The following is a 24,259-nucleotide window of genomic DNA, read 5'->3' on the forward strand; positions in this document are numbered from 1 at the left end:
ATTCTTTCATTTCCCTTGAAGGACAATCATACCCTGTGCAACTATCTTCATAGTTTTATGGCTACAGGAAGTTTCTAGACATCTTTTTATGGTGGGTGGGAGAGAAACATTGACTTTTAAAGCCCCATATAGTTTTTCTTCCTCTACAGAAACACATTGTCATTCCAGTTATGGCTATAGAGAAATTTGTCATGGTAAGATAATCTGCACATGCAGTTCACTGTAACAAAATTTAAAGTAATGAGGTAAGGGAGTATGTTTACAGTTTTAAGAGGGGCCCACCACAGAATACAGAATAACATGAGAACCTGAGTTGATCGCGAGTAACCCATTTTATCTTTCTGCACAATATTTATCAACGGCACATAGGGAATGAGTTTTGAAGGTGTGGAAGCTGTTCTGATATAAAACAAGGCAAAAGCAAACCCTAATTTTAAATATTGTGAAACTCTGTGCATGATCTGATAAGGACAAGATCAGAATGCTGCAAAATATGGCGCACACTCAGTTCCTGTACTGCAGTAACCCTAAAAACCCCAGCCAAAGACATGGATGTTGTAATACTGACTGTACTGGCAAATGCCAAAAAGAGCGTCTCAGGCCCAGCAGTATCTGCTACAAGACATGGCAGTGATAAAAGAGGTGTGATTAGACTGGCTATCGCAGAGGTCTTGGCAATGACAAGTGATTCTCAAGGCCAACTGCAGTTCACTGATTTCCATTAGGAGTAGCTCATTACATGCTAAGTTGGCCAGTGGGTATTTTATTCTTGGTTTATATTTGGCTCTGTATAGAGCAGACCAAGGCAGACGGATCTGCCTTGTTTATCATTATGGAACTCTAGTAGATGGGTTTTAAAAAACTCTTTTCCTCTGCTGCCTTCTGAAGTTCATTCATATAAAACAAATCCTCTGATCTTAGTGACTTCATGTTCATGTAATGTGAGCCCTGACAGAAGTAAAGTTCACCCATTTAGTGTTTCGCAGAAAGGCACCAAAGCAAATCCATCTTCCTGTTTAAGGGATATTGTTGTGAAGTTGCTTTTTGATATTCACCGACTCTCATGCAAGCATGCAGTAAACTGCCTGGTATATCTGTAGTGAGCATAGAGGTTATGGCACAAACGAACAGAAAAATAAAGAACGGGGAGGTACAGACAATAGCTAGATTTTTGCTCTAAGATGGGAAGCACATGGGTTGGTTTGATTTAACCATGAGAAAAGTTAATTAATCAAAACACACAAAAAAATAAGAATCCAAGGGCAGGAACAGCAGGGATTAATACATTCTCCTAGCAGTTGAAGAGAATCATAATAGAACCAGAGGTTTCTAGGATCTTGCTATGGAATTTTTGTCTTTGAATTTGCAGCACTGGAAGGTTTCTGTTCCCCACACAGTGATAAATTCTCTTTTACAAACTGGACTGAGAAGGAGGAGGGAGGGAGCTGGGTGGAATCAATTACAAACCATATCAGACATTTAAGTTTAAACACAAGACCTTGCAAAGGCTTGCATGAAATCTTACTAGCAATATAAACAGGACTGGTGCCAAACTAAGCACCAGAAGTATTCAATAATAAAATACAGCTGTCTCCATTGGCACCTACCCATGCAAGTTTGTCATTTTTACTGGTAGAAATGCTGACAAAGAGAAATCTAAAAAATGAAAACATTTTTTCAAAAGAGGGAGGTTTTCATGAACTGCAACCTAAATATTCATTTAACATTGGAACATTCCATAAAAATAATTTATAACATAATTTCTTCTTAGAAACACATTTTGACAGACTTCTTTTCAAAGACTTTGGTTGAGCTTGGCAATGCTAGCAGCTTTGCTTTCAAATCCATAATTCTTAATTATTAAAAGAGTCTCTATACACTTTTCTAGTGAGGCACATCAAAGCAGGGGGCCCTCTTTGCTTTGGCTTAATGCACACCGTGTCAGCTGAGGAGGACGCACGCGTAACACGGCTCTGTAAGGCAGCCCAAGCTTGAGGTGTGCAAACCTGATACACAAAAGCATCCCCAGGAAACTTGCACGGTTATGAACTATTTCATGGAGGAAGGCTTCGCAGAACTGGACCCTACATGGAGGCTGCTACAATACCTGACTCACTCAATGAACTTTGAGCCTTGGGAAATAGAAACAAACCTGTTATCACTTGCAGCTTGCTTTACAGCTGGATCGATTGTGGGGGACTTTCTCAGGAAAATTAAGTAGGTTTGAGTCGTGAGAAGACATGTGTGCACTCACACATGTGTTCACAGACAGAGATAAACATGTACGTGTTTGTGGCTGCCCTGTAATTCTCATCTGTTGTGCCTATCTGCTTTGGTAGGGAAGTTCTCTTACTCTCTTATTTTGCTTTACTTCTAAACTGCTTCTCAGACAGCAGGGCTGTGAGTACCAGTCCATCTGAGATATAATACTATATGACCATGTTTTAGCACCTTTCAAGACACCTTGGGAGATTTCTACTTTGTCTTCAATCAAGCAAAATAAGGACATTATTTGCCAGTTAAAGAAGGATTTAGCCTTTGGATTATAAACCTTTATGTACAAGTATCTTAAGATATAGTAGGGAGCAGTCACTCCTTCCCTGCATCACTCCATGGGCTTCTGGTCCTTATCAATTCAAGTTTTTTCTTTCCACTGATGAAGCTGCAGTTCCTGCTCTCCCAAGTGTGTCCCCTAGCTTTGGTCAGCTCCCGTCTTGGTTTCCTGCTACCGCTTGCACTGATCATGGTTAGCTGAAGGATGATCAGGCAGTAACTGCATTACTAAGGATAATTTTCAAAAAACATAGTAATTTTACTCATACTTAAATTTTCTTCTCCCCTTTCGCCCCTTCCTGCCCCTGCTACATCCTTCTTTGTCCACTAGAAGTTGCTTTTCCCACAGATGTAGCTGATAAAACCCCAGCTCTTCTGATGGCCACATCCTAGCTAAAGGGCTAGAAACCATTCTTTTTCAGGTAGACGACTGCATACTTAGAAGACAAAATTAACTAACTGTGTCCACGAAGACCTTTCCCTGTTCCAGTGGGATGTCTTCCATTAACATGCAAGGTCTTCCACAAACCTTCTCCCCCACCTGCGCTTCTAGTGTCTCTAAGAAGCCGGAAGGAAATTTAATGGTCCCACTTCAGAATTCCTTAGACTTCCCTCGGACTATAATCCTGTATTTCTAAGGCATAATAATAATACATAATTCGTTTTCTGAACTTACAGTGACAATGAAGTGATGTATATGCTTGCTCTTCAGATGACCTACTGTGAATTGTAGTGTATATTAGTTTTATTTGTACAAAGACTGAGGTCTTTAAACTAAGACACTATTAAGTGTGTAGAATTCCAGACTACTGCATAGGAAAAAATGCTCCTCTTGATAAAATTACAGTTACTGTACTGTTCTGCTTAAAATACTGCACAGTCATAAAATTCAGCTTGAAAATTGTATGATCAGTCTCAAAGCAACTGCCTTCAATAGTTCTCCTTGTCAGTCCTGTACGTTTTAAGTACTGATTAAATTCTGCAACGATGGTCAAAAATGACGTTTCAGCATTGTAGAGCTGGGCTCTGGGATTGCTTTGAGCTTGCAGGTAATACACAGGCCAGCAATTATTAATGTTTAACTGAATGACATTGCAAGTAATGAGAAGACACTGTAACTTTAAAAGAGTAATTTCTTTAAAGGCTAAGAGTGACTGTTAAATTTTTTTTTAAAAGTCTATATTTATTCCAGCTTAGTCCTTAACCGTGAGCCATGCTATGTAATAATAATGGAACTGCTCAGACAGCAATTTACCAATGTGCTTGAGGCCCTGTCAAACCACATGGAGTGATGCCATAATCAAATTCATAATGTCTTATCTTTTTCAGATAAAGTAATCATCAAAGGAGTGCTGGCATGAACAGAGAAAAAATTCAGGGCTCAGACATGCTCTAATGTAGTGAGCTGTGACACAAATTGGGCTGTCCCTGTTTTGCCTTTCTTCTCTATCTGTGTTTCCAATTGGTCTGCCAAAGAAATGCTTCTGGCTTTGTTTCATACCATCTTCTGAGACAAAGGAGCTTTATAAAAGAAAAAAACTGGAAAGGGTTAACATTTCAGAATGAAGCATTGGTGTTTCCCCCTGCTTCTTTTTCCTTTAACACAGTTATTGGCTGGCATTATAGAGAGCAAATCCACAGACTTGAGATTTTCAGTTAAATCAATAAAATATTGTTTAAAAAAATGGAGTTAAGTGCATTATCTGTCCATTACTCCATTATGGTTTGCCCTCAGTCATGGAAGTGAGACAAAGGTTCCCACAAGGCAAATCACATTCGTAGTTAACCTAAAACAGCTTTCCCATATCGGGGAACTATTTAAGGTCTCTTTTCTGCTTGGTAATTAAGCACATGCCTATCACTAAGCATATTAGTAATATTGCTGAAGTCAATGGAATGATACTGGGGTTAAAGGCAGTTGCTTATGTACATAATATCCATAAAGAAAACAAGAAAGGAAATCACTGTTCGAGGGCAACAAGAATTAAAAGATAATTCCAATCATACAATAAATTACACAGGGAGGGAAGAGAAAAAAAAATCTGATTTTTTTTGTTTTAGAGGGGTCCAATTTGAAAGCTAGTGAAGTCATTACAATGTTTTTTGACTTTCTAGATTTTTTTCTTTTCAAATTTATTTCCCTGACATTTGGCCCAGACCAACTCGAACATCCCATTGATCGGCTTGTGCACTTGTTTTGAGTTGTTTCTGTTTTAAATATTTGCTCAGGCCTTGATGCTGTATCTCACTTGAATGCTCCCTTGATGTATATGAGGCCCAGGCTTTGCAAGAGCCTCATATATCTTTTGTGGATTTTTATGAACTGCAAGGCAATTAAAGCCCAGTTCTCCAGTATGCTGAGCAACCTCAGCTCCCACAGACTGCAATGAGAATGGCAGCGGGTGCTCAGCACTTCTAAGGAGATCTGAATCTAGCTGCAAGGCCATGTCCTTCTCAGTATGTTAATTGTATCTAATTAAGAAATATCTGTTTTCCACAAATGTATTACAGAAACAATTAAACCATACAATGTTTACGTTCCCAAGGACTTCTGCACCTGGAATAAGGAAAGTACATATGAGCCAAATATTTTCAGCCTTCCTTTCAAAGAGTTATGTTTGATTTTGGCCCCAGAAGTGTAGTCGCCCACACTTTTATTTCCTAAAATGAATAATCCTCCTTCAAAAGTTGCAAAAAAGTTGGATAATTAAGGGGCCCAAGTGTAGATTTTTAAAAATGTTATCTTCAATCTATTTTAAGACCTGTAGAGCCCACAAGTGTACTATTCTGATGGGGGAAAAACACACAAAAAATCAGTATGAAAATGCACTGCGACACTACAGAATACTAATCACTCCTACACAGAGAGAGCCTTCATTTTATCTGCTTTTGCAGAAGGTTTTTATAAAGTCAGATTTTAGAATAACTAAAACCCAGTACAACTGAAGGAGACAAAGCTTTGCATTTGAACAAAGGAATGTTTTCTCACAAAATAACAATGACGATCTGGTTGGTGCTTTTATAGCTGTGCATATTCTAGATGATGGATAGATGGTTACACAATGAGAATATATAGTGAGCTGAATATGCTCTCCATTAAAAAATCCCAGGCAACTAAGCTTCAATGCAAATTCATGTGATGTGACTGCTGGCAGATTTGGCTGAAGGATTGTATGTATAGGCTTGCTCCTGCTCTAAAGGATGGCCAAACATCATTTATAATTCACAAAAGAAAGAACGATCCCTCCTGGATTCTGGCTCTAAAAGTTTAGGAGGCAGCTTCTCCCTTTCTTTTGACCTTGGACATACCAAGGCTTGGAGGTCCAGCTCCCAGCACCACAAGTGGACTCGTTTACCACAGACATTCCCCTTTCTTGTGCCAAGGATTTCCACCCCTTTCCTTCCACCCCATGTCCTCTTGGATGTCTTCATTGAGTCAGCTCCTGGCCTGATCCATGAACTGAATAGCCAGGCAGGAGAAAGGGCACACAGCTTGTCGTCCTGGAGATGGATTCTTCACCAGCTGTAATATCCTACAGGAAAGGGCACAACTGGAGGTGAGCCAGGACAAGGGAGTCCAGACTCCGTCCTTGTGCTTACAGGGACTGTGCAGGTATTCCGTGCCACAAAGAAGAGTCACAATCACAGAGGGACACAATCTTATCGCCGTGCTCAGGACGAAGAAAGAGTGTCCCAGAATTGCTCTGTGGGTAGGAGTTTGTTTTCTCATGGCACTGATAGCTCCCACAGTGAACCAGAAATGGACTAATGCATCCCACAGAAACAGTCTCTGAAACCTGGATAATCCATTCGACCTGAATTGAAGATGAGTACTTCAGCAGTGAATCCTTCCAGTACTTAGTTTTTTTGGAGCACTTTTGTCATTTTGCTCTATGGCTTTAAAGGACACAAGTTCTGGCCCACCCCTCAGATTCCTTGGCACTACTGGGTGCCAGAGTTATTTCACTACTAGTCGTTGGAGAATGTGCTCTGGTTCCCTGCAGAGGGCAAGCGTCATTTGCCACAGACTGTAGTTTATAAGAGAAGAAGTACAATGATAGGAAGAATGAGAGGTTTAAAACAAATTTAGTTTATAAACTTAAAAATAAAAAGAAAGCCTGTTTTGAATTATTTTGATGAAGTTTTAATCGTTTGCCCCTGTATCAATACTTTAATAGTGTTTTTTTCTGTCAATGGCTCCTCTGATATTGTGGATGACAAAACCATCAAAAGGCTTTAGAGGGAATTTTTAACTTTTTGTTGTTGTTGCTGTTGTTTTTGTTGATGATAGAGTTTGGGCGTCAGATAAATGAATCCTCCTCATGGGGGTGGATTGACTGTATTACAGGAGGAGCTGTGGCCAACCTGGCTCCATCTGAGCCAGCTCATGTGTGCAGCAGGATAACTACATTTGTGCTGTATTGTGCTGTGTGGAACCACGGGCCTGCTCCACTGCTAACTCATGGCTTTCAATGCCCCATCACTGACCACATTCTTTTCTTCATTACATCCTTATGGTATATTTTCATAGCACAGTTCACTGTGGCTTTTCCTTCCTTTTGCTTTATCCAGTACCATCCATCAGATGAAAAGAAAGAAAAGAACTTATCTTCATTTAATTCTGAAATGTTTTGTTCATACATCCTAAGTATTGGCTTCACATATTTCATGGTACCAGCTGCTAAATTCATAGAAGAGAGTCCTTACTTGTTTGGAAAGTCATAACACTTACACTCTGTCAAGTAAATGAGGTTGAGGTGGAAGAGTGGAAGCAACTCAATGTCACTAGTTCCCATCTATTAAGTGGAGATACTACTTCATATGCACTAGCTGATTTCTTCCAATTGTGATGTTTAAGGGGCTTAAACAGTTACAACAAGAACTATGGTGGAACAGTAAGTGACCTACATGTATTTCTCTAAGTAGCAAGGGTTATTTTCCTTGCACGTTACTAAAAACACGGTCAGCAGAGCACTGAGAGAAAGAGATTCATGCCTGGGCTTGGAAAATTCTCTCTCGGCACAATAAGAGCATAGCTGACCTCACTGCATCATGGTTACTAGCAGAATTTAAACAACCAGGATAAATCATTGTCAGTGGTAGCAACAGGAAGTTAATCCAACAACCTTGAGAACATCATTACTATTTTTCACATATTTTCTATCTTTTCAGTGTCTAAGCAAAATCTTATTTGTCTGCTGAAGTCCTTGGGGCTACAGAAAGCAAATCAAAGACACCTACATATCTCCATCTTGAGCAACAAATAAAAAACAGACACAACAGAAGAGAAAGCAGTTGGCCTTGCAGTGCCCTGAAGAAGATCCTCCAGGTCACATTTGGTAGGTGGTGAAGAGAATCCATTCCGCAATGTATTACACCTTTTGTAGACATTGTCTTCCTTGTGCTTGTCTTAACAGATGCTGTGTGATACCTTTTGAGTCTGACTCCTAATGTTAAAACTGCTTCATTTGTATAGAAACATGAGTGCTTAGCATAAGACATCAACAAAGCAGAAGTTCTCCATCTGATCTAGATTCCCTTTATTGTCAATGGAGAGAAATAGGATGGATCTGACCTATTTTAGATCTCTACCATAAAATAATGTTGCATCACACGAGCTTCTTACCACTGACATTAAAGGAAGTTGTGATGACTAGCTCAGACAGGGATTTCAACACTGTAGATGTCTCAGACTAGGTGAGACAAGTCCTGCCCACAGCTATGTGGGTATTGCCTTAATGAATCACAACCACAGAGAATTCTCCAATATTTTTAGAGATGGTAGAAATCTGATGGTTTTGGTTTCCTGGCAATACTTGAATGGGAAATGAATGAAATGAAATTCTGTGGTATTTTGAAAACGTTTTTTTCGAATTTTCACTAACATGAAACTTTTTAAGATTTCAGTTCTTCAGAGTGTCATTTTGATGTTCTACTTTGAGCTTTGTAAAAAATGCATTTTACACCTATATTTAAAAACTTTGAAACAAAAATTGACCTTAAACAGAAAAGGGGACTGTTTCATGTAGAAATTTGTAATGATCCTTTTTTGAATTCTTAAGTTTTATTTAAAATGAAACAGCCATTAAAAATCAATGTGTCATTCCTGCTTGATTCTTCCTCTTCACAGAAAAGAGACTGGACATGAAAAATTTTCCTGCTTTGAATATCTTGTTTCTGGATAGGATGGTGCTTGGGAGAAAGGTGCAATAATCAGTGTTGGGAATAGATGTTCCTTACAGATGTTGATCCTGACTAATGTTTGTGTTATCCACATAACTAGGTCTCTGTTACACTGCACGGACTCTTAACCCCTTGACTCCCTGAGTCAGAGTATGTCACAAGTTAATTATATAGTATGTTAAAGTGTTAATGCAACTCCTGGATATTGCTTTACATTTTTTCTTTTTCCTGAGGCTCAGAACTACTAATGAAATTGGACTGAGACTTAAGGAGGCTTTTGACACTCTGTGTCCCCAAACTCCATTTCTGCTCAGACCCAAAGATTTGTTACTTCTCTCTTTCTCCGCTTCGAACATCTTCTAGAGGTGGCACTGAGCCAATTATTTATAACCAGTTTTTATTTAACTAGTGTTCTTTGGAAAAATAAAACTGAACTCTATTAAGATTCCCCATTAATTATAATGAATATGTTAGCCATAATCAATCAAGTTGCAGTTCGAAAGCGCTTCCACTGCTCTGCTGCTGCAGCAGAGCCCAAATCCTGAACGACATTGCCCTGCTTCTCTTGCCCAAGATGCACCCAAACAATTTAATCAAACTACTGAAGAATTCTACAGCTGTCACGTCTCTTCTTCTCCTTCAGTAAATAAACAGCCAAAGGGACATAGAACTACTAGTCCAACATTAAACATGCAGAATGCCTTCCTTCATAGGTCTGGGCAAGTGGGACAACTTTTAAATTACAGAAAGACTACACCAGCTGGCTGATGTCCAGAAGTGGTCTCTGGGGAGAACTTTATTAGTGGTAACTAACCATAAGTACCCACAGCCTGGCAATGTTTAGCAGAATGTTGGCAGACACACTGTATAGTACTAATAAATTAGTAATGATAATTAATTAGTAATAGTTTGCATTCATGTAACACATTCCTTGCTGCAATTTACTTCTTGTCCTGCCAAACATGGACATGAAGAACAGTTTATCTTCTAGTGATCTACCTTTGTGGAGACTGCTTTTGCATCTTCCTCCTGTCTCTTCCTCTCTACCCTAAGCAAGCTACATTCTGTCAAGATTTCCTCATGCACCTGAATTTCTGGTCCTCTTATGGCACTCCTCTGGATTCCCTCCCCGTGGTCCACAGCCTTCTGGAAGTGCCATACTGAATGCAGGGCTCAAGGTGAAGCCTTTCCAATGATCAGCAGACCTGAAGGATTGCCTCCCATGTCCCAGAAGTGATGCCACTTTTCAAAAATTCACATGATGTTACTGAGTCTTGCTCAGCTTGGGATCTATGGGAATACCTAGATACTTGTTTGGTCCCCTATTCAATCTTCTGTCTGTGTAACTAGCTGTTCTTGCCTGCCTGTAGAACCTTGCACCTCTCCTTATTGAATTAGTTCATTCCATTTCACCAGTTTGTGAAAATCCTTTTACATTCTCATGTCTGTCCAATGTGCTTGCAGCTTTTTTTGGTGTGTTCTCATCACCAAAATCAATAGTGAAAATGTTGACGAGTACCAGATGAAGGATTGCACCCCACTTATTATATCATTTGAGTGAACCACTGATCATTAGTACCTACAGAAGTTTTATGACCAGTTTTTAATTCATTTTATAGACCTAGGCTATGTTTTCCCCATTTACTTTTGAGATACCGTATGAAACAGTGAAGTTATGAATGTCAATAAATATGGAATCTACACCTTTTTTCCTTAGCTGGAGCAGAGCTGGTCCATCAATAAGAGATGGACCAGGTGTAAAGTAAGCAGTAGGAATGCAGAGAAGGGAGAAAAAGATAGGACCTCCTCCTTTGATACTGACAAATCCCTGGATCAGGTTAAATTTCACCCTCATCTTCTTTTTCCACTTAGATGCTTATAAAAATATATTTGGTAGTTTATTGTAAAACTTGTCTGGCAATTCAAGATGATTGACCTCTTATTTCCTGGCTCCCCTCACCCTCCTGCCCCCCATTTAAAGTTAGGATTGTTAGGATTGACCTTTTTCAAACATCTGCAACTTGATCTACTCTCCATAGAGGGCAATATCTCCATGATACCTACTAACAGCTCTCTGATTGCTTTAGCCCGTTTGTAACACACCCTAGGATAAAGAAAATCAGACACAATGTGTGTGAAACATTTAACTGATCTCTAACTTGCTGTAGCTGTAGGATTTCAACATTAAGGAATGAAACAATGCATTGTCCCAGCTCATCTACTAATTGATCTAATCCATCTCCACATCTCTAGCTTGTAATTTTGTTTGGCTGATGTTATTTCAGGAAAAATATTTAGGCTCCTTTCCTAAGTTTTAATATAGCTCCATAAATATAAAATCATGGCTGTTCCCCAGCCAAGACCAAGTCGCAGATATATGTGTGAATTGAACCCTCTGGTGGTGAATGATCTTTAACAAAAATCTTAACCCATAGCAAATACAAAATAAAAGCCATTAGCCTAAACATTAGCTAAAGAAGCTTGGGTTACATGTTTTATCTCATGCTTGTGATGGGCTAAAAGGTGCACTTGGTTATCTAAAATCGTTCAGATGATGCCCAATGATTTATTAAGATGCAAGAACTGATTTGTGAACCTGACCATGAGATCTTTGAAAACCAAAAGAAATCTATTAAGCATCAGTAGGATGGTTATAAATTTAGACAAAACTTCTCTTTTGTTTTATGAATAAAGGACTAGAGAAAAACTGTTGTGAGTTCAACCAAAAGTGATCTTTTCAGGGAAACACTAAAGTTGTATTTGATCAATGGGAAATATTTTCTTTGACCTGAACTGAAATATTTCACTTAATTTTTGAGCTATTTGGCTTGCCTTAGAGAAGGTTCATTTTTTAAACATTACCTGAACTTTTACATGAAAAATGCCAATTTGAAAAAAAGTATTCAATTGGGAAAATGTCAAAATGAAACTTTTTGGCATTTCTGAAACAAACATTTTAGATAAAAAATGTCAACATGTAATGTTTTGACATTTGAAAAATGTCTCCCTTTTTTGAATCTGAAACTTTACCAAATTTAAATTGAATTTACTATTTGTCTAGAAAATAAGAATTGCTTGCGTTGGTAGTTTTCCCTGGGTAAGCAGCTAATCTTCCTGCCAGGTTCGCATTAAAACATCAGCCAAGCAACCGTACAAACATATATTATAAAGCAGTTCTTGCCTTTACTGCAGCTCAGATTTGGACTTGGTAGTGGTTATCTGTCTTCGCTCTTGCACTTTACTGTGTCCAGCTTCTAACCTTGCAAGCAGTTCTGTGGTCCACAAAGAAAGTAAGAATGAGAGAAATGTTGCTGTGTAACAAGTGAGCAATCTCCCATTACATTAAAATTATATTTTTGTTTAAAAACCTGGCTAGTGGCAGATTTATGAAAGTTCATTCCAGAAAAAAATGGTTTGTCCATTAAACAGAAGCAAGTCCATAATTCTGAATGAGTTTTAGAGATTGTTCTAGCTAAATTCTTAAATTAAAACAACCCCTTCTAGACCAAACTCACAGCATTCCAAAATAAGATCACAAGCTGCGGTGAAGTAGCGTCATGGAGTAGTTGGTGCTTGCACTGCATTTTTGGGAGGTTATAGATGCTATATGCTAACCATATTAATTACACATAATTATGCAAGAATTAATCTTATAGTTTACTGGAAAATAATGTTTTACTCTAGCTGAGAAGCTTCAGCTGTGAAGCAGTTACAGTTTGTATGCAGAAGCTACTTTTTGCGACAGAAGGAATTTCACATTCACTTCATTTCACAATTTCTTCAGCGGAAAGCCTAAGACGATGCTATTCTAATAGCTGCATGAGACGAAAGGAAACTCTGCCAGGGAACACTAAGCCCACCTCAGACCAAGACCCAAAGTATTCTGTGGATGCCAAAAGGCTGAGCTCTAGATGCCTGCCCCCTTAGTGGGATCCACAGCCCTGTGCGAGGAGCCTCAGAATGGCAGCCAGAAAAGGCAACATGCTGGGAGGAAGCTGCTTAAAGCAGCCGCTGCGAAGGAGAAGGGTGTGCCTTCAGCCGTACCCCTCTCCAGGCTCCTTGCTCAGCGCTAGTGGCTCATTTCTCTTTCCATGTGGGATTAGCTGTCTGGAGCACTCTTTTAAAGGTAAGTACTCCAGTCCCTTTTCCTCCCCCTTATAATAAAGCAGGACTTGTGCTATCCTTTTCAGTGCGAGGGGGACCTGGGAATGGTTCCTTTTCTGCAGCAGCCCAGTGGTGAGGATCCTCCCCTCAAAGTGGGGAAGTGGGTTTGAATCCCTCCAAGCAAAGAAGGAAACTGGATCCACGTCCTGACCAAGCTAACCACTAAACAATTGGATAAAGGGGACTCCTCTGCCCTTCTTTTTAACAGAAAGCACTGGTTGCCACTGCAACATGGCAGGCACGCACTGAGAAAAAATGGCTGGATTTTAGGGGAAGCAAGTAAAGGAATGGCTCAGTTTAGAATCCCAGAGTAGCTTGGATGTGTGATAGGTGCCTCGCTTCTCAGCCTCGCAGAGACTGATGCACACATTCAACAGGAAAACTGTAGGCACTTGGGAAGTTTCTGTCTTTTTGACCTTGAAGTCCCTTACTTGGAAGGCAGTTGAAGAGGTTTTTGCTGAGCAGAGCCGGGACGATGTGTTCGATGTCCCTTCTGCTGCCTCTTTTGTATTTGGGAGGTGATACAGTGGAACAAAGTGAGGGGATATGTAGAAGTACACATTGATTTGGCTAAGGGGCTGTTGGGAAAGTGTTAATTCACCCCTGGGGGGACAGGTGAGGATGCTGCCTGTCATGAGTGCAGAGACCGGCCAGCTGTAAGGAATTAATGACTTCCCACAGTAACACTATAAGAGTTTGAGATGGGGGAGAGGAGTGGGTTGCTGCTGGTGTTGATACCTAGGTGGAAGACTCTCTGGAGAGGCACTAAGGCAAGTGGAATGGGCTGAGCAGCCTTCCTTTCAACCCTCTCCTGTGTGCTTTAGTTTAGAGAAGCCTTTCAGTGTTCAGGAAGGGACAGGGTATGTTTAATAGTGATACTTCCATTTCCCAATGGAGTACAGCAGAAGATTATTTTACCTCTCTTAACTCTGACTTCTTGCCCTCTTGTGAGCATCTGTGGGCTGCTTCTTTGGCTATTAGGGGATTTCTTAACCCTGCTGGTTCTAGTTTAAGTGGTGCTGGGCTTTTGTGTTTTTTATTAGCTAATTTGAGGAAACTGGATATTGTGAGGTTATTAAAAGTTACCTAGCATTTAGGTGAATGGAATAAAGTATGTCCACTGCAATAACTCCTGCCTGTCAACTGGGCTGTGTTGATCCTTGCTAGCCAGGGTTCAGCCCACTGTTGCCATGTGTAAATTACCTACCTAAATGCAGCAAGGTAGCAGAGCCGCTTCATGCTGAGTCCTAAATTGACACCAAAAGGGAAACTTCCATCCAGACTAGAAATACAAGGAAATGGAGCAGACTAACCAGTAGTGCAAAAAGTTCTGAAACCACAATGGCTATTAAATAAAGGCCATTTTTCTGCAGACACTAAGTCAGTGTTTAAAAATACAAACATCTAGATAATTAGAGGAACTTCAAATCTGTCTTCATAGCGTTTCAGGCAGGATGACATTGTCAGCTATTCTATTTTTATTGATTCCCACAAAGCTCAGTTATTCTCAGCCTTCCATTTCAAATGCAGCACCTTGTTTTCCTGTATCTTGAAGCAAAGAAATTAGATAAAAACTATTGATTAGCAAGACACAGAGGGGAGTGATGTCTGTAACCTTCCTTTGTCTTGCAGCTCTGCAGCTGAGGCAGCAGTAATAGGATTCTGTGCGAGTGCGACTGTGATGAGGTCACACTGCTGAGAAGGGAATGAAAACACTGCAGTCAGCTAGATCACTTGCTTCTCTGATAGTTTTTGATATTGTTTGTCAAATTGTGATTTGAAGGTTATTGCTCTGGAGGCTGAAGTTGCCTTGCTTCTCTTATGCACTTGGCTGGGCTTTTAAAAATCATGCATTCATATAAACAGCCCCTTCTTTCTCAAAGTTTCTGGCTCTTATTGGGAGCCAAAAAGGCTCCCAATAAGGAGCAAGAAAACAAGTTGCTCCAGAAATTTTACATCGTTATGAGATTAAAGCAGTTATTTGCTACAATAAGTCAGCTTTGTTTGGTCTCTCTACCTCTTTTTCCTCCCTCCTTTTTCACTAGGGTGCTGCAGTCCTCTTCAGTTCAAAACAAGTTCAATAAACACTTTCAAGACATATGAGCCGTGAAGGGTTATGCTGATTTAGTACGTAGTAGCGTAGCATTTATTGGTATCATTAGTCAGGAAAGAAATGAGGAATTTCCTCATTTCAATTGCTTTGAGAAACAGGCATTTTGTGACCTACCTAGGGCAACTGCAAAGCTGTACAGAAAGTTCAGAAAAATGAATAATGCTTTCTCATTCTGAATGGGCTCTACCATTTTCATTCTTACGTTGCTTCATAGCAGTGAAGCAGCTCGCTGAGGTGACAAGGAGGAAACTGAGGCACAGAGGGTCAGTGATCTATCTACTGGAAGAGGGTGTCAGGTAGTGTCAAATATAGGATAAACACTCAAGATTACCTGGCCCTCAGGACTCTACTTTTGGTGCATAAGGCAGGCTGCATTCCTCTCTTCCCACAGAGGAAGAAATCACATGGGGCATGCAACGTCTTCCACTAATCAGACCTTAGGGGTTCTTTCTCCCTTTGGAAAGCTCCCTTGCTCTAGTTCTCCTCCCATAACAAGACACTGGAAGATTGGTGTGGAGATAGTTGGCTAAGAAAACCCTCCAAATAAACTTTTGGAATTGCATGGCAGTAACAGGATGCCTTTAGCAGGCAGCTGCCTTGTCTGTCTGAGACGTAGGGTGCAAAAACAAGTATGTCAGGTCAAGCTGCATATTTTGAGGTTTGATGTCCCACCCTCTCAAGTAAGTGATGTGGGAAGAAGTCTTCTGGGAAAACTCCTTCCCCAGGCTTATTACTGTGGGGTTTTCTGTGGGAAGCAGTGAGACTTTCCCATCCCCTCCTTTATCCTGTGTGATGATCTGTGATCCTAATATGTGGAACTACCTCATGCTTCCAAGAACTCCTCCAGTGCTGAACAGACACTCTGGGTGTTTTTCTTTAGTCTTTGTTGTATTCTATATGATCCTGAGGACATCATTCTTTGTCCCTTGTTTTCTTCATCTGTGTGAAGAAGGTGGTATTTCCTTTCTTGAAGGCTGTTGTGAAAACTTTCAGATTTTTTAAGCCCCCTACCAGATGGAGGGTGCTATGGGAGAGCAAAGCATCTTGCTGTAATTGATTTGTCTGTAAAGGAAAGTTGGTGCTGCTTTAGAGATCTCCCCCCCCACCCCCCTGAGTAAGCTGCTGGAAAGACTGTTCTCATTTGCTGTTGCTGTTCTACTGTTTGTATCATCCTCATCCCATATACGGCTATGTTTAAGGTACTGATGAAGAATCCCCACAGTGTAAAATAAGAGCTGTGGGTATACTACCTCTAGACTGCCCACTGAATGAGTCACCAGCGGCTGGACAGCTAGAATCATACAGTGCCTGATGAAGTACCTGTCAGCTGGCTGCTTCTGAATAGATGAAATTAGGCCCTGTTGGCCCAGGACTGCGGTAGGTATTATCTCATTAGCATTCAGCATCACCTATATGCTCCCAGAGAGGCGTTAAGAATGGAGGCTCAGAAAAGGAGATTAGAGGAAAGCAGTGAGTGGGGAAAAGGCTTGAAATCACATTATTTGTTAGAAAATGGGCAATTGCAATGTTACTAAATAACACAAACAGCACATTCTTTAAATCTCTAGAGGGGCAAAGCTTGGCTGAGAGATCTTTTTTTGCCCTGGTTTGTTTGAATGGATAAGTCTCTTTTAGTTCCCAATTATATTTTCATTTGACAGATTTTTTTTTTCCCACCCCCACCCAAAATATATTGCTAAGTGTGGCTTACTCACAAGGGCATGTGACTTTAATCAGAGCAGCATCTGGTGCTATAAAGAAATGAAGCCCCAGTCCAGAGTAGCGAGTAAGGTTAGAATGGCACTTGAGTAGGCATCCTTATGGTATCCCGAGAGAATCTGGCAAAAATATCACCTCTACCCACAAGACTTAGGCAAATTTTATATTTAATCTCTTGGCCACTATTTGGTGTATTTTCATGGTTGGTTGTCTATCTCTTAGCAAGATCTAAAGGACTCAGCCAGGTGCAAAGACAATTGTTTCCTTATTTCAGCCAGCTGGGTAGCTCATCTGTAAAAGGTGACAGGCTCAGGTAGCAGCCTGCAAATCCTACCTCTTGTGCTCCTGTGGCACGCAGCCGGCTGAAAGTCTGGGTAACCCTGCGTTGGAGGGCACCCTGCAAAAGAGAATGCAGTTCTGCTGAGGAAATATCGAAAGGGTGAGCCAGGCACTTAAGAAATTAAACAAGGAGCAGAAGTTTGGTTATCACAGAGAAAGAGTGCAATCTCACCATTTTCCATGTTTTGCTCTGACCCCAAATTACCCTTCCTTCATATTAAATGCTTGTGTTTTCCCCATATATTGTACTAATCTGTTTTATTTCACAAGGCTATTTGTCAACAAACTGTGTAAGTCTTGACTGCCAATTCTCCATGTCTACCATTAATGAAGAACCATGCCTACCATTATTTTAATGGCTTCTGTGATCTGTAACTCCACATTTGATGCTGGTGCCAGTTAGTCTTCTATCCTGACACTCTGTTCTTTTAGCAGATGGTTTGTAGGGAACCGTTATCTGAAAGTCAAGGAGTGGCAAGAATATCTAGCATTGTACAGGATGGCTGAATACAACCTCTAGCATTCTCTGATGCATAGCCCTCCTGCACCCATATCCCGAAGCAATAGTCAACATTGTAAATAAAGAGAAATAATGTGCTTCTGCCTGAAGCCAATGAGAGATTTGTGTACAGTGTAGCTAGAGGACCCAGGTCATATGTTGTTAGATTCTGTTACAGATTTGGAAGTGTTCTACTTTTCCTTTATAGCTCTGTTGCTAAACAGGCATTTCATTTCTAAGTAAGTGCTTTCCTTCTTTCCTTTGTTACCCCAAACTGCCAAAATTAGAGGCGTCTGACATAAGAAAGGAAGTCAGTTTTGTTTAATTTCTCAGATTTATTTTGTGACATTTCCTGGATACATTTACCCATCACTTTATTAAACAAGAGTTTATTTTCTGGAGACTAGAGCTTCAGCTTTGGCTATATGTCAGTAAGACAGGAATTTAAATAATGTCAACATGCTGAGGAATTAGAAAGTCTTTCAGGTGTGTTTTGCAGGAGAAAGTTCAGAGCTCCACTATCTCTCCTAATAGTTGGCCTGGGGCTTTTTCAAATGTATAATCTTACTTTTCCACTCATTTGAAATGTAAACATAGAATTTTCACAGAAGACAGAGGGATCCATCTGCAAATAATACTTGTTTTTGGCAATTTGTTTCTTTAATTATGATAATAAATTTCCACTATTTGGCAGCAGCACAAAGAAATGTGCTCTTGCCTGTCTTTGTTCCTTCAGGAGGAATGGAGAAAGTGGGTCTTGTTCAGAAAGAAATTACCCCATCTAGTCACATAATTCTTGTAATTCACCCCAGCAAGTGATGAGAAACCCCTTTTTTTTCCTCTCCCATGGGAAGCATGTTTGGCTATGATTCAGAAAACATCTTTTTTTGCTTTTGGACAAACCTTGACTGACTCAGGACAAAACTCAAGTCATGAGGTTGTACAAAATTCTAAGATGAAATCTGCCTTTATCTCTCAAAAAATGCTCAGTTGTAAAGAGGAAGGTGCATATCTACATGGTATTTGCCAGAATAAAGGTACATAGTCCAGAAGTATTGATACACCAGTGGGAGCAGCTGACTTAAATTTGGTGGTGTTCTCAACTGAGAGACCCTAAATCAGTCCAAAGCTTTGAATGCCTCAGGTGTGCTTTTTAGAAATGATGACTTGAATATGAATTTTGCACCTTGAATCGGTTGCTAAAGCAATGGATCATCCAAAAGTTGTTGCTAGGTTATTTAGATATTTTCTCGGGGGTTGGACTTAGAAAATTCATGCATTAATCTTTAAAAATCTCTGTTTTGTAGCAGCACACACAAGCTTGTTGTTATTTCTGCTTCCTAGGCAAACAACAGCCAGAGGTGTGGGAGAATGTAAGGGATGAATCTGAATCTTTTTAAACCTCATATGCATTACTTTGCCTCCAGACTAGAAGCCAGAAGATCTCCTGTATAGACTTAAATGACTTACCCTTTTTACACTTGTATCCTGTTAAAATCCACGTTCCACAGTACATGTGCTAATGTTGAGAAAGTCAGTCATTTGTTTCTCAGTGTAAATATAAAAGTTTGCATTTAGTACTGTCTTGGTGGTAGGTTTTTAGGGTAATTCTAAAAAACTAGTCTTGATCTCTTTCTTCCTTTTTGTTACAAAAGAAATATGTATACTTACATTTATAAATCCATTTATTTAAACTATATACTCTGCATTATGTTTTGGGGTGGATATTTTATGCTTTTGAGAGAGGAAAAAGTATTTGCAAGATACTTACAACTTGACATATAAATATCCTCTCTATATAGATTCCACACACTGAACGTTTGTATTTATGGGACTACTGATCTGATAAGGGAGAGGCACAGAGTTTTCTGCCTACTTTGACTTAACTTCTGCAGGCCAGTTGCACTGACGTGCCAGCTGACACTGTGTACGAGCCCATGCGCCATCACTGAAATGCTTTGCGTTCATGTTTTCAGCAGGCGAAGGACAAACCCTGAGAAAAGTAAACGTAGTATGTAAAATGTTTTATACTCCTTAGACCTCTGCAGACTACTTCAAAATAACTGTAAAGGATGTTTCATATTCAGAATATCTGAATGGGCCTTCATTCTGGATAAGGAAGAAGGACCCAAACTGGATAAACTGGATGTATTAAATACTTTGTTCAAAAGCTTTACCCCTTTGCTGCTTCTGGATTTCCCACGACTGAATCTTCTTAGTTTTTCCTCCGCTCTATTTTTTGGCATATGCTTCATGCAAATATACTTAAATCACTGGGCTGGTCAGAAGCCCTTCGCATTTGCCTGTTTTATGATGTTTAGTTAGCTATCTTAGGCATATCGGGGGTTTTTGTTTGTTTTTTGCTTTTTTATTATTCTATGCCTGCTTAATTGTAGCTTTTATGAGGAAATGGAGAAAGAGTCATAAAGACAATAAGACAAATCATTCCCAAAGCAAACATAATGAGGGAAATGAGGAGAAGAGTTGGAGAAATATTTACGTGATTTGAATTTTCTGTCAATGTTCCTAAAAATAGAACAAAAAATTAAATAAAATGAAGTACTCAGATGATTTGTTAGTGAAAGGAATAAAAAGAATTGCAAACATGAGAACAAATGTTCATTTTTATTCCAAGAAGTAGTTCTTGGCAGTATTCAGGAAGCTCTAATAGAGAAGACAAAATGTAGATTTTTATCCCACTTGAGCATAAATCAGTGTACTAGACTAAACAATATCTATTGTACAATGCACCGAATTCTTCTCTTGTACAAATGTTCAATTAAGTCTATAAACTTGACAAAGCTACATAAAAATATATTTAAATGACTCAGCAGGTGCCTTTTGTACAACATGAGCAGTGTATTCTTTCTAGGATGTAACACACATGGTTTTCATCAGATTGCAACAATATAAATTGTGTGGTCAGTGGTTCTATGAGAATGCATTCATACACATAGCATTGCATCATAATGCTAATAACCTGGATAAAATTCAGGGGATGTTTCCTGCAGATTCCTTTCTGGGACTTGAAACCATCGGAGAAGAAACCTCTAATTTAACTAGGATACCAAGAGAATGGTTTAGTCACCTTCTGATCAGCCAGGCATTCTGCAGGTCACTGCCATCTTTCTGCAGCAAAAATAAGTGCTGCATGGGGAAGCCTTTTAGTAGAATTGAAGAGTTACAGCAATTACCTAATTACTGGTGTGATCATGTTAAAGGTTACATTAATGGGCACCAATGATGATTGAATATGAAGGCAATGGCGTGAATGAAATCATAATTAGTGTTGTATGAAGTGAGTGTTATGTTAAACGTCCAATGAAAAAAAATATTAAGTGGTGCACAGGTGGACTACAATGGTATATGTATAATGTAGTATGCAACAATCCAACATTCAGAAGACAAGAATAAGCCTTACATTATTGTTTGCCCCTTTTAAGAAGTCAAGCCAGTTATGAGTTATATTCGCCAACTGGGAAAGCACATGCTGTGTATGAAACACCCAAGATCTGCGCTCTGCTATCTTTGAGGTGCTCTATAACTTGTAACAGCATAGCTGTGTGCTACACTCAGCCCACTGGGTTTACCTTCCCTAACAATATGCAGTGTAGTTGCTTTCCTGTGAGTTCATCAGCTGCTGAGAAATAAGGAGAAATCCAAATGGAGGAGCAGGACAGTGGAGGTGCTCCAAGCCTGGTGGAGCTTTTCAGGCAGATGATAAATCAGGTCTGGATTTCCACTCATTGGCATGCCCAGGAATCGTTTGATATTCTGTGCACATCACATACAGGTGAAAAAATTCCTATTATTGAATTAGCAGAAAAACACTAACATTATACTATTTAGAGGTTGCAAAGGTTTCCATCAACAGTAAATAGGTGATTTTTCATTGTTACAATATATGCAGTGCTAAGGTGTCATCTTATGTCTGCTATTGATTTACCTGATGCCTTCTTCCAAACTGGTGATGATGGCTGTATCTTCCCTCTTTTATAAACTTCAGTGTCTCCTAGCAAGCTCTAGAGCCCACATGTTTATGTTTCTGTCTTTGTATGCTCTCCTTGCCTGTGTTTCTGTTCCAAAATTGCAATACTACAGAATTTCTAGAAATCTGGCACATAAATGTATCTTCGGGACAGCAGGACAACTGACCTTTTCTTGTGTGGGTCAAAGAGATGGCATTTAAAGGGAGTCAGGAGTTTTACAACAGAAGGAGAAAAGGGAGAAAACTGTTGCTGTTAAAAAACCTTAGGGTCTCCTACTATAAGGAATTTAATTCAGTTGCCTGCATTATTCCAGCTGTAATATAAAAATACAAAATGTCTTCTAGATTGGCCTTCAAAGTGGTTTTTGCATACAAAACATTCTCCTGAGAGAGTATACCCATCTCCATGGAATGTACTACTCTTTTTAAAGAAGGTAGACAAGCCCTTTAGTTGCCTTATGCAGGGCGCAATGGGTTTCATGGGAAGAGCGTTGCCTGACAGAGTGGGAGATGTACCAGAGATTTCCAGTACCAAACCTGGCCTTTCTCATGGAGAAGATGCAACTTGCTTTGCTTGAGCTTGTTGAGAAGGAAAAAGAAAAGAACTGGAATGACCGATTTGTTTCATAAATCCGTCTACCAGTGCTAGTTTTCTTCAGTCCATTGATCTTTTGAACTCCAGCCATTTTAAGATGAAAGGTTGCATCCTTACAGCCTTCTGCTGTAAAATATGAAGTAAAAGGAAATCACAGTATAAAAATGCCTGTTTGCAATGAAATCAATTTCATTTGGTTTATTTGAGTTTCTTTTGATTTGATTGTTAGGCACTGGAACAGGAGAACTATAACAGGAACCCAGTTGTCCTCATGGAAGGTAATAGAGAGGTATATGCCTTGCTTGGCATGCACAGTAAGAGAGTTCTGAAAAATATGCTCTTCAGTATGTATCTCTGCCTTTGGAGACAAAAGCGAACAAAATCTGAATTGTTCCAGGTAGGAAAGAAAATTCCCTTGCTCACCCTACATATGACACTACAAGTGGGTGAGCTGATGACTGGGAGTCTGGTGTATGTAGGGTGGGGGTGAACGGGCAGCAACACGCAACGAGAACGCAGTGCTCGGAGCGGAGGCAGGAACCCCCGCAGTGAGCAGCCCTTAGAGCAGGCGTTCTGCCTGTCAGCTCCTGTCCGTCAGGGCATGACTGCAGGTGTTTTTCAGATACTTTTGTGTGAGTTTCTCAAGCTGCTAATTTTAAGGGATTTTGATTCTCATTCTAATGTGGGATTTGAACAGAGATGAGATCTTTATTACTGTTAAATAATCAACATATAATTCAGTTATTGCAGCACATGTGCATGATACTGACACGGTCTTATCAGATGGGATGAGAAATGCTGCTGTTCAGGATGCTCGCTTATGCCCCTTGGCTATTCTAATACAAATGTCTTCTGGACCCTATTTTGGAAAGAGGCTATGAAAGTTTGCATCTCCCTAGCCAGGCTGTTTTCTCCAGTAGACAGATGCTTGCACCTGATTACCTTAGTTGGTGGCGGTGCTGCTGTTTCCCAGGTTGTCTGTGTGTTCCGATACTGGATAACTTCCGTTTAGCTCTTGCTTCACAAACCTCGCATCTCTGGGGATATGAGTAATACAGTCAAACATTTTGCTCCTTCAGGTCACAGGTGAGGGATTCCTTCGCTAGAGCAGGCCAGAATCTCGCATCTCAGACATGTGCCTTTCTGCCGTATTTGTGCACTTGTGTCATTGAAAGACACAAGGTAATGGAAATTCATGTTTGAATTCTAGGTCACATATCTGCTGATTTCTAAGCATAAAGGGCATTTTTAAGTATCACTCCTTTGCAAGACTGGATCACCAGAAGCAGAGTTCCCAGGTCAGAGGAGGGGAGGCAGAAGCACCGATGAATTCTGCTTTGATTTCCTCCCTTCTCGCTGGCATCTTGTGTAAATGAATGTGTTCAGCCTTGTTAGCAATCATGCATCCTAGAACTGATAAAGGTGACTTGTGATAGATGCCTGCCTCCTCTTATCTCAAATGTCTCTTTGAAAAGCTCTTTTGGCAAGAAGCCCAAGTGCAAAAGAACAATTCTTCTGTCTTAGGCCAAGCTTCTAAAGAATCTGAAAAGTTAACAGGCTCTGCTGGCTGTTATTTCTATTCCCTCCTCTGCTGTCTGCTTTCTAGATTATTTTGAATCTGAATGACTGACTGCTCATTTTGCTGATGCAAAACCTCTCAATATTCAGCAAGAGAAAGGTTCTCGTTGCTGTCAATAGTCTTTGGATCGTGCCATCGGCTTCACTTAAGCTTTGGGTCTGGCTCTGCACAGTTCAAAGGATTTATAGTCTCTACTCCAAGTCCTTATCCAGTTTTTCTGAGTTAGCTTAACTCTATAGACATGAAAGATCTCAGCTCTTCACCTAAGTATCAGCTGTATCTACTACTAACCAATAACAGACATTTAATGTAGGAAGGAAGGAAAAAAGGACATTGTATTATAATGTTTAACTTGTGAAACAAGAGGAAATGTCTTCAACCTGTGATCCATTTGGGTTGCATAAGCTATGAATGAGGTATTGTTAGATGACTATTAAATATACATGTATATATTAAATATTTAACTTGATCTTTGTTCAGTTTGCCTTTCTTGTAATTCCTTTTCAGTGTTCATAGAAAACAAACCT

General features: G+C 39.9%; 1 long non-coding RNA gene across 8 annotated transcripts in view; it reads left to right on the top strand.

Annotated features, from left to right (window-relative positions):
- Window positions 1–24,259, top strand: part of LOC148056515 (uncharacterized) — a 201,353-nt gene that overhangs the window by 58,477 nt on the left and 118,617 nt on the right. For 5 of the 8 annotated variants that reach the window (XR_015703017.1, XR_015703016.1, XR_015703018.1 and 2 more), the window contains one exon: window positions 7,726–7,892. The exons of 1 other annotated variant lie outside the window; for it this stretch is intronic. This is a non-coding gene — a long non-coding RNA (uncharacterized LOC148056515). Of the gene's footprint in view, window positions 1–7,725; window positions 7,893–12,734; window positions 12,863–24,259 lie in introns of those variants that run through there. 2 more of the 8 variants (XR_015703021.1, XR_015703015.1) reach the window with 2 other exon arrangements.

Source organism: Nipponia nippon, unplaced genomic scaffold (genome assembly GCF_047370975.1).
Source record: "Nipponia nippon isolate SJK-2023a ecotype South Korea unplaced genomic scaffold, ASM4737097v1 scaffold_13, whole genome shotgun sequence".
Taxonomy (NCBI): domain Eukaryota; kingdom Metazoa; phylum Chordata; class Aves; order Pelecaniformes; family Threskiornithidae; genus Nipponia; species Nipponia nippon.